At 36.0% G+C, this 12,265-nt stretch overlaps 1 long non-coding RNA gene across 1 annotated transcript in view; it reads left to right on the forward strand.

The window, feature by feature from the left end:
* Window positions 1–8,020: 8,020 nt before the first annotated feature.
* Window positions 8,021–12,265, forward strand: part of LOC109396324 (uncharacterized) — a 28,081-nt gene continuing 23,836 nt past the window's right edge. The window contains exon 1 of the long non-coding RNA XR_002126832.1: window positions 8,021–8,123. This is a non-coding gene — a long non-coding RNA (uncharacterized LOC109396324). The remainder of the gene's footprint in view (window positions 8,124–12,265) is intronic.

The raw sequence follows: 12,265 nt of genomic DNA on the forward strand, positions 1-12,265 counted from the left end.
TTTTTGACTTCTTTTGGATTTGAGACTACTTTTCTTATTTCACATTTTTGTCCATTATGTTGTAAAATATGTGCTTTAATCTTAATAATTATCTTAAAAACTCAACACTTAAACTTATCAATGTTTACAGTAAATCAATATGCACTTATCCTTCTCCCAAACAACTGCAGAAACTAGAACAATTTAACTACATTCAAGCAGTTCACAGTGTGCTATTGTTGTCACATATTTTAATATCATCTTCTTCTCTTAATCTGCACATATATATGCAAATTATTATGTATATTATTATTACTGCTTTGTAATATCAAAGTTTGTTTACTTGTAACCATATATTTTATTCTTTCTCTTCACTCACTCTTATATCCCAGACTTTTTATCTACAATTAATTTCCCCCAGTTTAAGGTTGATGCCTCAGAATTTCCTTTGGTGTCAATCTACTGGTTATAAAGTCTTTTTTTTTTTTTTTTCTGAAAACGTCCTAACTTTGTTTTTGAAAGATTTGGGGGAAAATAATACTCAAAGTATATATTTATTTTCAATTAGTTAAGCTGTCTCTCCAACTTTACATATTGCCTACAGGAAGTTGAATATCAGTGTAATTACCATTTGTTTGTAAGTGCCCCGTGATTTTTTTTTTTAAGAACGCCTTCTCTGTGCCTTTGGTGTTAGGCAGTGTTAACGTGTCTAGGAGGAAAGTTTTTCTATAACATGCTTGGTAGATGTTAGGCTTCATGGATATGTGAATTCATGCCCACTATCAAGACAATTCTAAGCCATTACCACTTCACATACTTTGTCCCTTTCTCACTTTGCCCTCTGAAACTCTAATTAGATGTTTACAATATCTGCCTCCTCTTTTAATTGATTTGTCAAATATCTTATTACTTCTTTTAGGTGCCACCTGTGAAGCTATGTCTAAGTGCAGAGCTGCTATATTTTAATTTCTTTATATATTCATTTCAGTTTATTTCCAACTTTGTCTAACGTATTATCAAACTCATTTATTGAGTTTTCAATTTTAAACATTATAGTTTTCATTTACAGAAGTTCTACTTGTTAATTGGAAATGTATTTTTTGCATTTTTAGATTTTAAAACTCATAATTTGCCTCTTTAAAATGTCAAATATTGTTAGTTTGCAATCTGTGTTTATTTTAATATCCCAAATTTTACAGATCTATGTTAGCTGTCTCTGCTATTTCTTCTGGCTCTCTCTCTCTTCATGACGCCATGTTTCCTTGCTTATTTAGTGATCCCTGAATGTGGCCTGCTCCTTTTCCTTCGAACATTATGAGAATTCTTTGAAGCCTGGGATTAAGGGGATTCTTTCAGGGAGACATACAGTTGACTCTCCCAGTAACCTGGGCCATAACTCAGAGTTTGAGACCCCTTTAAGCTAATTTTCAGATTACGCAAGTTCTGAGAATGTGGCTAGAGATTTGCATGAGTCTTAGTTGATAATTAAAAATTATCAGCGCAATTTTTCCCTTGTGGTTCAGAACCCAAGTAAAATGTATAAAAGGAATGTGTAAGACATAGTAGAAATCCTAATAACATTGAGTTTTCTCTTCTGGATTATTTCTGATTTTATTTATTTTTATAGTGTATATAAGACATGACGTGTTGTCTTATGCCTATGTGTGTGTGCCTTTATATAGGATCTGTTCTGAAGATTTTCATTAGTGAAAAATATTGTTCTTCCAAGTTTGGAAAAGACTTCTGTAGCAATGCAAAAGGTAAAACATAACATGGTCAGCTTTGCTTTTTAGAACGATGATTGCTGGTGATGAGCAGGCATGCATAAAATGGAAGATGCAGAAACAAATTAGGAAGCTATGACAATAGTTCAGGCAAAATTTGATTTAGGCCTGAATTTAGGCATCAGTGGTGAGAATGAGAGAGGAATTCCTGAAAGTGTGCTTGGAACAGCCTACTTTCTCTAAAAGGAATTTAATCCATGGAAATATATAATCAGTGCTTTAAAAAACAACAACAATCTTCGTGCCTTGTCCTTTGCCATGGAGGAATTCTGTTAAAAATATCAATAATTTAGAGAGACATTTGATCATACTCGGGTATTCACAACTCTAAAAAAAAATTCTATATAGTTAATGATACTATTTATATATCTTAGATCTGAAAGCTTCTGTAAATGGACATGCTTCTAAAAAATCAAAGTATTACATATAAGAATTAAATAGTGAAGTACAGGTAGTAAATTTATGTATTTTGATTGTAGTACTTATTGCTATAAGCTAATAAAGATTTCTAAAGAGATATTGCTAATACATCATTAATGAATTACAGTTTATAATCTGTGAGATATGTTATGTGAATTCATATACATACATGTACAAGGTTTATATTATATTCATATGCATAAATATTATATATACACACATTAAAGGTAAGCTTTTCATCTATAATAAATTCTAGCCAGCTAACACATACAATTATATCTTTATCCTGGAAAATGGTGAAATTAGAAGAATCATCCTATTACCAGTTAAGTGTTTAATGATTCCTTAATACATTTTGGAGTAAAACACAGAATTCAGAGATACAGTCCTTGCCCTCAAAAGATTTGTAGGTTATAGAATGTAAGCTTCATGCTAGCTTCCCAGGTAGCTGTTCATGCTAAATCATTTAATAGGATTTTATTCGCAAGTGATTATGTTTGTCCAATAGAAATTGGGCCATATTCTGCCTTTTTCTCCTTAAGGATTATTCACTGTTTGATATGCATGGTAGATGGTAAGATTCAGCCCCAGTGTAGCCTTCAGGGAAGGACTGTTGCCTGTTGCTGGTGGTGCTGACCAAAGCAGCCTCCAGCTGTCAGCTCCTTCTGGGTCTTCCACGGCAACAGGAGGGACCCTGCCTGAGGTCACGCTTGTCCTGGGGTGCCCACATCCAGGAACTGACCTCTGGGGGGTGCCAAAGGCTAGGCCTTTTGACTCACTAAGGGACAAGTCAGACAGACCATCTATACTCTAGAACCCTCCCTGTGTCTGGCCAAAGCTCTGCTGAGCTTGCCTCAGTGTTTGAGTTCTCTCTTTGCCCAGTCCTCCCCCTGGCCTGTCCCTTCCTCAGGTGTTGATACCTGATAAATGTCCTTCACACCAAACTCAGCTCAGTCTCTGCTTCTAAAGATTACAGTCTGCAACAGTATAAAAATCAGAAGTGGACAATGCTTATGAAATGGGAAAATAAGTGATTTCTCTTTGACTGTTGGTTTTCTGTATCTAACATGGAATTGTCGATTTTTTTTTTTCAAATCTAAATCATGCCTTCAGTCGCTTATTTCTTTAAAGCTACACAACTGAGTGGAATGTCTATCAGCTTCTGGAGTCCCAGGAGCCAGTTTGAAAGTGATATTTCAGACCCTGTTGCTGCTATAACCTCTTCACCAGTGAATCAGAGTAATGGGTGTTGGGTATATCCTCTGTGGCAGTCAAGTCAGCTCTGCTGGCACGTGGGGTATTATTTTCTTTGAAATTCTTGCAAGAAGATCAAAGGTAGCCCAGATCTTCATCTTAAACCATAGATTATGAGTCAACCAGGGTTGGCCTGAGACAAATATTTGATGTGTGTTTAGTCATATGGTGAGTCAGTGTTCTAATCAGGGCAGAGTTAATAAGTTGGGGCTCCTTGCTCACCATATCAAACTTCAAGTATTCTTTCCATTAGGACTACACATGCATTCTTCAGACATTTTTAGTTTTGCTTGTACATTGTTATGTTTTTCTTATCACTACCATAAGATGAAGGCATTAATTGCATTTAAAAATAAAGTCATAAACTTTTGGCAAGCTAAAATTGAGAACAAACACATCAAAGGAATGTCTACTTCCTGCTCTTTTATAGGTAAAATGGATATTTTATAGATGGGGAAGGAGAGACACAGGGAGATGACGTGGTTTATCCCAGAACACAAACCAAGTTGATGCAGAGCTTGGGCTAGAATTCAAATGCAATGGCAAATGATTAGCCATGTCATGCTGCATTCCATTCAGACTTTCTTGATTGAATAGTTTTCATGTAACTAACAAGACATGTCTTCCAATTTCAATATTCCGCTGATATTTATTGAGCACCTGCTATGCACCTGGGACTGTTTGAGGAAACTATATACAATAGTGAATCAGACAGACAAGTTTATGTTGTCAGGGAGTTTACTTTCTAGCAAAGGTCAATTCTCTTTTCTGTTAAAAACCACTAATACCATATTAATAATAAAATAACTGCTTCAACACACAAGTAATGAAAAAGACAGCCTTGGCTACTTTTCTTGTGATTAAACTAGAGTGACATTTCTCTTTTGGCATTGGCTCTATCAGTTTAGCATAAGGACTTCCTACCAAATATTTTTGAAATGGTCACAGCATTCCTGATGACCTTTTTTGATAACTGTGCTTAAAGATGTGAACCATTTAGTTGCAAAGAGAATGTTTTCATTAAATGATATCTTGAGTTGGAAGAATGGCAGTGGAACAGGCCCATTTTTTTTTCTAAATGTATGTAACATTTGCATTGTAATTTTTAAAAGTAATTAGTTGGGCCATTTGTTATTTATTTGCAAAAGATCTAGTAGGTAAGTTGTCAGAACAGGAGTTGGTGTACGCCCACTTCCTAATGAATCATCAATGGTAAGGAGAGCTCAGTTAATGAGATTCAAGGAATCATGGACTCCATCAAGCACAGAGTATAATAAGTCCTCAAAAAGTCATTTGTTGACAGGTTTTGTTACTCATGTTTTATTGAACCCCAAACATTACCTTCTTATCACTTAGTACAATTAAAATTAATCATATTCAATTAGTTATTTTAAAATATTTTCCTTAATTGAGAAGTGGCATGGTTAAGTGGTTAACAGCAAGGACTCGGAACCCAGTTGAGTAATGCTTCTATCTTTCTTCTCCTACCAACAAGTAGTGGAGCCTTGGACATATGACTAACTCCTCTGGTCAACTTCTTATGTGTAGAACAAAAGACTAACACCTTACTCATCGAGTTATGAGATTTATATGAGTGAATATATGTAAAGTGCTTAGGGCAGAACTTGACACCTAGCAAGTATCACATATCTATTTATAAAATGAATACAAATAAAATATTCCTTTTTTCCTAGTAACACAAAGAAGACACATATCTTCCTTAATTACTGCTAATATTCTCCTTTCCTATAACTACGGTTGCATGTTGAGTTGTTCAATAAATTATTATTGTTTAATGAGTAAATAGATGAAAGTTTTGAGGCCAAAAATATAATGAAGATCTACTTGAGATCATACATCTTAGTATTATAGAACCTTCAATCATAGGGCTAGTTTGACTACAGACTCAGAGTACCTCCCCTGGTGCTGTGCAAACATCATTTCCTTTGACATTACAAGCAGCCCTAAAAAGTAAGAATTCAATCTGCACCTCCCAGATTAAGCAAGTGAGGGTTCAAAGGCTAAGTCGATTATCCAAATTCACAGAAATAGTTTGATCAAATCCAGGTCGTTCTGATGCCAACGTCTGTGTTCTTTCATGCTGTACAATCTTACACTAAGAGAGTGTTCGGTGATATCAGGTAAGGAAGGCAGAGATCCACAGGGAAAACGTACCAGGACGTAAGAAAAACAAAATCCTAGGATGTAATATCAGGGTTTATCTTTCAAAACACATCTCATATCCTGAGCTCCCTCCTAAGCAAACATCAAGCCCAGTGACTTTAGCAACATTCCACATTACTAGCTGTTATCTTTGACTGATGTCTGTTTATTGCAAAACCAGAGTGTAAGTTTGACGTCACCTGTCATTCAGCCTGTAAAATATACTGAAGCAAACTGTTAATATTTGCAAAGTTCAGGAATGAACAAAAAATCCATAGAAGATAATTTCCCAATGAGAAATTTAAGAGAGAACTACTTTAATTTGATGTTGCACAAATTGAATAAAACCAAGTCAAAAATCATTACATCCTTAGTCATAAGCCATGATGTGTAAATCACAATTCATAAACCATATGCTCTGTCAGACTTATGAATTTGAAAAGGGAGAATGAGCAGGAGAGCATGGACCATTGTTGGAAATGATGCAAAACTACCCAAGGGATCCTCTGATAGGGCTAAGAAGTATTCACTGAGCCTGGGCAACGCAAGGAGCAACATTTTGGAAAGGATGGAACTGACTTGATAAGCATCTTATCTGTTCTTCCTGAATTAAGCCTGGTTATTTTTGGATTCCATTTTACTGTAATGTTTCGTAACTGGATGACTGTAGGACATATGGGGCTGATGGCAATCGTAAGTATGATGCAACATAATCATAAAGAACTGTTCCTGAAAAGCACAAGAAAGCTGCTCTTATTTCTGACCAAGACCCAGGACATAGAGACACAGAAAAATTTGGAGACCTATGTGAGAGCTGTGGCTGCCACCTGAACTACAGCACCACCTCATTAAATAGCTCTGATCTACTCTTTATCATTTCATAAAATACCTCCAAGCAAATCATTCATGTCTAGCTGATCACTCTGGAGGTTGAATACATTCTCCTCTCTTTACACCTTTGTTCTGAGTTCTTTTCAGGGGACAATCCCTCTTTAACACCTAAAGCAAGCCAGAGACAATACCAGGGACAAAACCAAAACCACTGCTCCTCGTTTGTCTTGTTACTAGATCTATGTGTCTTGTTTGTGACTTGCTTTGTCTGCTTAGCTTCCCCTTAAAGATGTAAATTTACAGCTCGCTGACTGTGGTATCAAAACACATTTTGCATTATTGCTGTTATCAGCTCACAGGAACTGAATGGCAAGAAGGCAAACTTCAAATTTAGTTATAGCAATTAATCAAGGATTTCTATGGTTCCACAAAGTTCCACTTTCGTTTACTCCTAAGTACCCTGATAGGTTTTTGAAATAAAAACATGGTTATGTAGAGAAGTGATGAGTGATAGAGCAAAAGGCCTGAGATGGGTCCAGTCTAGAGAATGTGCTTTTAGTCTCACGTTTTTCACTAAATTATTCCTGACAATTAATTGGAAGGCTGTAAAAATTTGGCTGAATCTCAGTTCCTTCAGCCATAAAAACAGGGAGGTAGAACTAGATGACCCTAAAAGGACATTTTCCAGGGTTGGCCTCCTATAAAAACAAATCAAGCAGATGAAATACGTGGTTAGAGCTGATAAACGAAAGATTAACTCCATTTGCAAATGACCTAGAACGTGTGATAGAAAAACAGAGAGGATACGCAGGCTTAGGGAGGCAAAGGTGAGTGGGAATGGCCGCGGTAATCGAGATATTCCCATCAGGAAACCATCAGGGACTGACCTTCAGGGAGTAACTTCTATCCAGAAAGAATTTTGTCAGAGTATTTACAACTCTTTTCTCACAGCAGCCCAAGAGGTGGGTTCTGACCCATTTTACACAGGAGGAGAGCTTTTCTAACATGTCAAAGGCGTCTTGGAAAGATAGATTTAATCCAGGGGCTAGAAGTTAGACATGTGTTCTGAAATAAACCAGCCACATCAAACGAAAGAGAAGACCCTAACTCACAACGGTGTCAAAAAGCAGCAAGACGTTCTCTCACAGAAAAAAAAAGCATGCGCACTTGAGTCTTTTGGAAACTCTTCTGAGCAAACAACCATACGTGTGAGCTCTGTGGGGCTGAACACAGTGCAGCCACGGTGGAATGCTGTGGCCACATAAATTACAGAGAAGACGCATGGCTTTTCATCTGGTGCCCTCACCCGCAGATGTCTGTGGGATGAACGTGGAAGTCGCTGCCAGCCACCGGCATCCTGCAGCTCTGACACCCGGGAACCGTTTTGCTAGATTCATAACCTCTCACTTCACCCACCAACCCTCCTCTGAGGGGGCCCCTTTATTGTACACAATTCACTTGAGGAAAAAAAAAAAAAGTCACTTCGCCATGAATTTTGCCTCGAGAATTTCACAACATCCTTTGAGATCACAATAACCCCGAGGAAGTTTTGCAACTGGGGCTGGGAATCTGTTGCCTAAGTTAGAACTTTGTGAAAGAAAGCGGGTGAAAGTGGCAGAACTGATCTTGCTTAAAACAACTGAGTTGGCATGGAGTGGACAGGAGCTCGTTTAAAAGTGACTCGTCATCCAGGTCAGAATGTATCTCATCCAAGTTATCGTTTTTAATATCGTATCTGCTTACAGTATTTTTCCAGGAAGTGCACTTTTGCTTGCTTTGGAAAAGAGATCATGCTAGTTTGTGTTTTTTCCTCTGGGACATGTCTTCTGTACACTACCCTGACTCATCGTTGTTAATTTAAAATAATATAAATAAGCAAATCCATGACTCAATAAACGTGATGAGTAAGGAGAAAGGGTGTTTGGCAAGTCAACCTCGTCCTCCATTTTAATTAAAAAGTGTGCCTCACACACCATCAATAAGTTTTCGTGACCTGTCGTGACCAGTTCTAGTCACAAGCATGTCATTCACTCTTTCATAATAAATTGGCAGATTATGCTAATATAAGAAAAGGAAGCTATCAATTTTATGTGTGCCAGACAAGCTATGCCATCGATTTCATAATTTATGATATGTGCTTGGAAGAAGAAGATGGCTAAGGACAGGGTTTCACAAACAGAATAAAATGTTACAGGACGATAATCAATTAGATATAGTTGACAAATAGGTGGAGAAAACCATTGCAAAATATTATGCTTTCCTAATAGTCAAACACTCCTAGATTCTGTGTCACATTATTTCTGTATTAATCCTTCAACACAGGGCCTGTGATAACAGCAGATACATGTCAATTATTAAGACGAGTAATAATTGACATTTTCTTAATAATAGACAATTACTCGTGTTAATAATTGACATTTTCTTAAAAGTATTTGACTGAAAACATCATACAAACTCACTTGATTGAGAGTCAGATTTTCTGCCTTCAAGAGAAAAAACAATATAAGCTAGAATATTGATTATTGCACCAATAAGGTTTTAAAAATCATTGCATGGCTTCTTATGTTCTGTTCCTATAGGATCTTGTTCTGTAGAAAAATCACTTACATTGCTTCACATTCTTATAAAAAATGACAATTTGCAATGGCAGTGGGAATTTGGGGGCTCACAGGAAAATGTGGTGTGGATTTGTAGTCACAAAGGACAATAAGATTAAAACTTAATATGCACAGTTAAGTACGCATTATATCTTACATTTATAGCCAAATCGAGTTGCTTGTTTTTAGTTAAAATATTAGAGTTTTGTCCTGAAATCCACTTTCAAAATGCGTGAAAAATCTTTTCATAAAACAGGAAAAATAAAATATATGATGCCACATTATTTATGAGCATGAGCAAAATTCATCAATTTGTTTATAGGCTTTGTTTATCAGTCTTAAAGCAAAAATAAATAGCAGACAAAGCAAAGCAAATTAAACATTTAAATCTTATACTTGTGTTTAACCATTTCTGTCTTATGTGGAGTTAATGCATGCCCACATGCCCACACAAGCATAACCATAACACCCAAACACAAGTCAATACTTACCCCAAATATAATAGCTATAAAATATAATAGATCAAAACATAGTACAATTCTGGAAATGGCTGGGAATTTTTATTATTCTGATCTTTATCATATTTGATAAATGCTTGTCTTATGATATTAATAGCTTTTTGTGTAAAAATGTCATGTAGTTTGTCACCATTCCAACACAGTGAAAGAATACTTTATTTATTAAAAATGGTCTTACTTGGGTAATGTTAAAAAAACATTAAATGTGATTTGCTCCCAATTGTTAAATCTCATTTAATAGTGAGCTGATATGACTGTGTGTGTTATAAAATAACTCCACATTTTTCTTTCTTGTAAGAATAATCTCGAAATAATTTTTAAAATAAGCAAATAATTAGTTTTTTTTAGGTAAAAATTATATATATATTTCAAAACATTCTAAAATAAGACCATTTGGAAAATATTCCAATTTTCTTAAGAAATCTTTTCCTGAACATTTGTGAAACTTGGAGATTGAAGAATTTTAGGAAGTACTCATCTTCCAGGATACTCTTTCTCCCTGTGGTTTTAATCTCCCTATATTCCTCAAAGAAAAATAGTTTTAGGTGAAGTGATCTTTGTTTTGCATATGAAAACCTATAGGACTTAATTGATGGATAAGGACAAGTAGCACTATTTCCTTATTGTCAAATTAATTTTCTCAGCTTCTTTTTTTCACAAGCAAAACCATAGTAAAAAAGAAAATATTGTACAAGTCAACAATATGTTTTCTGGAACAGTTACCAAGTAGATTCACATTCCCAATAGCCACCCATTATTCCTTGCACCAGTTTCCTAGCAGGTACATTTGGGATTCCGGATCACAGGACTTTTTATGGAAAAACTGTTCTTAAGTGTTTGACAAAAGCATTTCATCAAAATGCATCCTGCCAGCACGACACCCTTCTAGGTTTTCTTGTGTTTTGAAGTTTTAAATAATCGCATCTAGATGCATCTAGAGTCTAATATTGTTTGTCTTTCCTCTCTTCTTTTTTTTTAAAATCTCTAAAAAATAAGTAATATTAGTAACTGGCCTGAGCTATAATCCTTTAAAAAAAGTGCATTAACATAATTCTACAGTGCAAAAGTACAAAGAAGACTAAAAGGATAAGGGAAGACTTGAGCAATCACAGTTGCTCAGGCCCTGCATTATGTTGAACTTTGGTGGAATAGATCCAAGAGGGAATTAAATCCAAATGTTTCCTGCTTTCTTCCATCTTAAGAGCTTCATATTTCCTTCATTTTATGTCTTCCACAGTTTTCACATTTAAAATTGTCATCTTTGAGAACACTGAACATATTTATGGCGTGTCTGTTTCCTGATCCATATCCTAGTTTATCATATTGTAGCAGTTACTAGACAACAAGAGAGATTTTGGATTTATATATAACAGAGAAATTTAAATTAGGGAGGAAATGGGGCTGTATCATGCTACCTTCAAAATAAATCTTCCCTTTTATTCTAAAATCTATGAGAGTATTTGTAGTTATTGTCCCTTTATAATACGTTTACCTGTTAAATTACAGAAACAAATCAAGTAGTCTAAGTTGATGTTATGGAGACAAAGAAAAAAAACCCCCCAAAAAACACAGGATAAACAAAAACAAAAAGAGAACAGAAGAAAATATTAGAACCATGATGCTAGTTAGCCTATAATCCTCATTTCTAGGGCTAAGAGTCACATGAAGAACTTTACTTGTACATCATCATTATGACTTCCAGCATATGAGATGGGTGCTCTCAGGCCCTGCAGGTTACAGATGTTAGCAATGGCCCAAGGTCACCCAATTAGAATTAATTTCAAAAAATTGGATTAAAAAAAATCACATTTTTCCTTTCTCCTCTGAGTAACCTCTACAAATATTACACCTCAGTGCTGATGCAAAAGAAAAGATAAGGAAAAAAGAAAGGAGGAGAGGAAGAGGAGGAGGAAAGGCAGTTAGCATGGTATGACATTTACCACCATCTATGTGCAGCTGCCCACCATTGATAAGTCAGACTGGAGTCCTCTGATTCAATCACTATTATTTTGAATACGTAGCTTCCCAGCAGGTTTCTGTACAAAGAAAGAGGAAGAAAAGGGAGGAAGGAGGAGGGAGGGGCAAAAAAGGAGGGAAATCAGGAGAGAAATCACCACTCTATCTAAATCAACATGTCTACCTAAATCATATGTAAGGAAGATGCATATAACCACAGCATACTTCTTTTACTGCCCCATAAAAGTATGTTACAGGTTTTTTCCTCTCAAATGCGAATGTCAGTGTAATGGCTAATTCATGTGAACAGTCTTTGTTTCCCAAGGATGAGCCAGCCAAGCAATAAAATTAAAATGAAAAAAGCTTCATGATGCTCGTTCGTGGCATTTTAAATAGGGCCAACTGCTACAACAGATGAATTACACAGAGTTGTAAGAGCCAGGAATCAATGGATTGGGCACATTACCCGCACGCTCTTTCTTTTCTGCAGATATTCTTTGGCTTTGATATGAACATCCTTCTTCACCTTGCCTAATTACGTCAGCCCAGCCACGTCTTCTCAAAGCTTCGAGAAGAGAGAAGGGACTACCTATGTCCTGGCATGAAGTGTTTCCCAATGATAATAGCAATTTCTCCTGTACTTGACTCCTTAGTGGAATTCTTGAGTGCGTTAGGACAATTCCTGACATGTGAAGACAGGGCTCTTTTTGCCAAAAGTTAAATCCTAATTCAAGGCAGGTAAAATAGCTAGAGACCAGGTTCC

This window comes from Hipposideros armiger, unplaced genomic scaffold (assembly GCF_001890085.2).
Source record: "Hipposideros armiger isolate ML-2016 unplaced genomic scaffold, ASM189008v1 scaffold_514, whole genome shotgun sequence".
In the NCBI taxonomy this organism is placed as follows: Eukaryota; Metazoa; Chordata; class Mammalia; order Chiroptera; family Hipposideridae; genus Hipposideros; species Hipposideros armiger.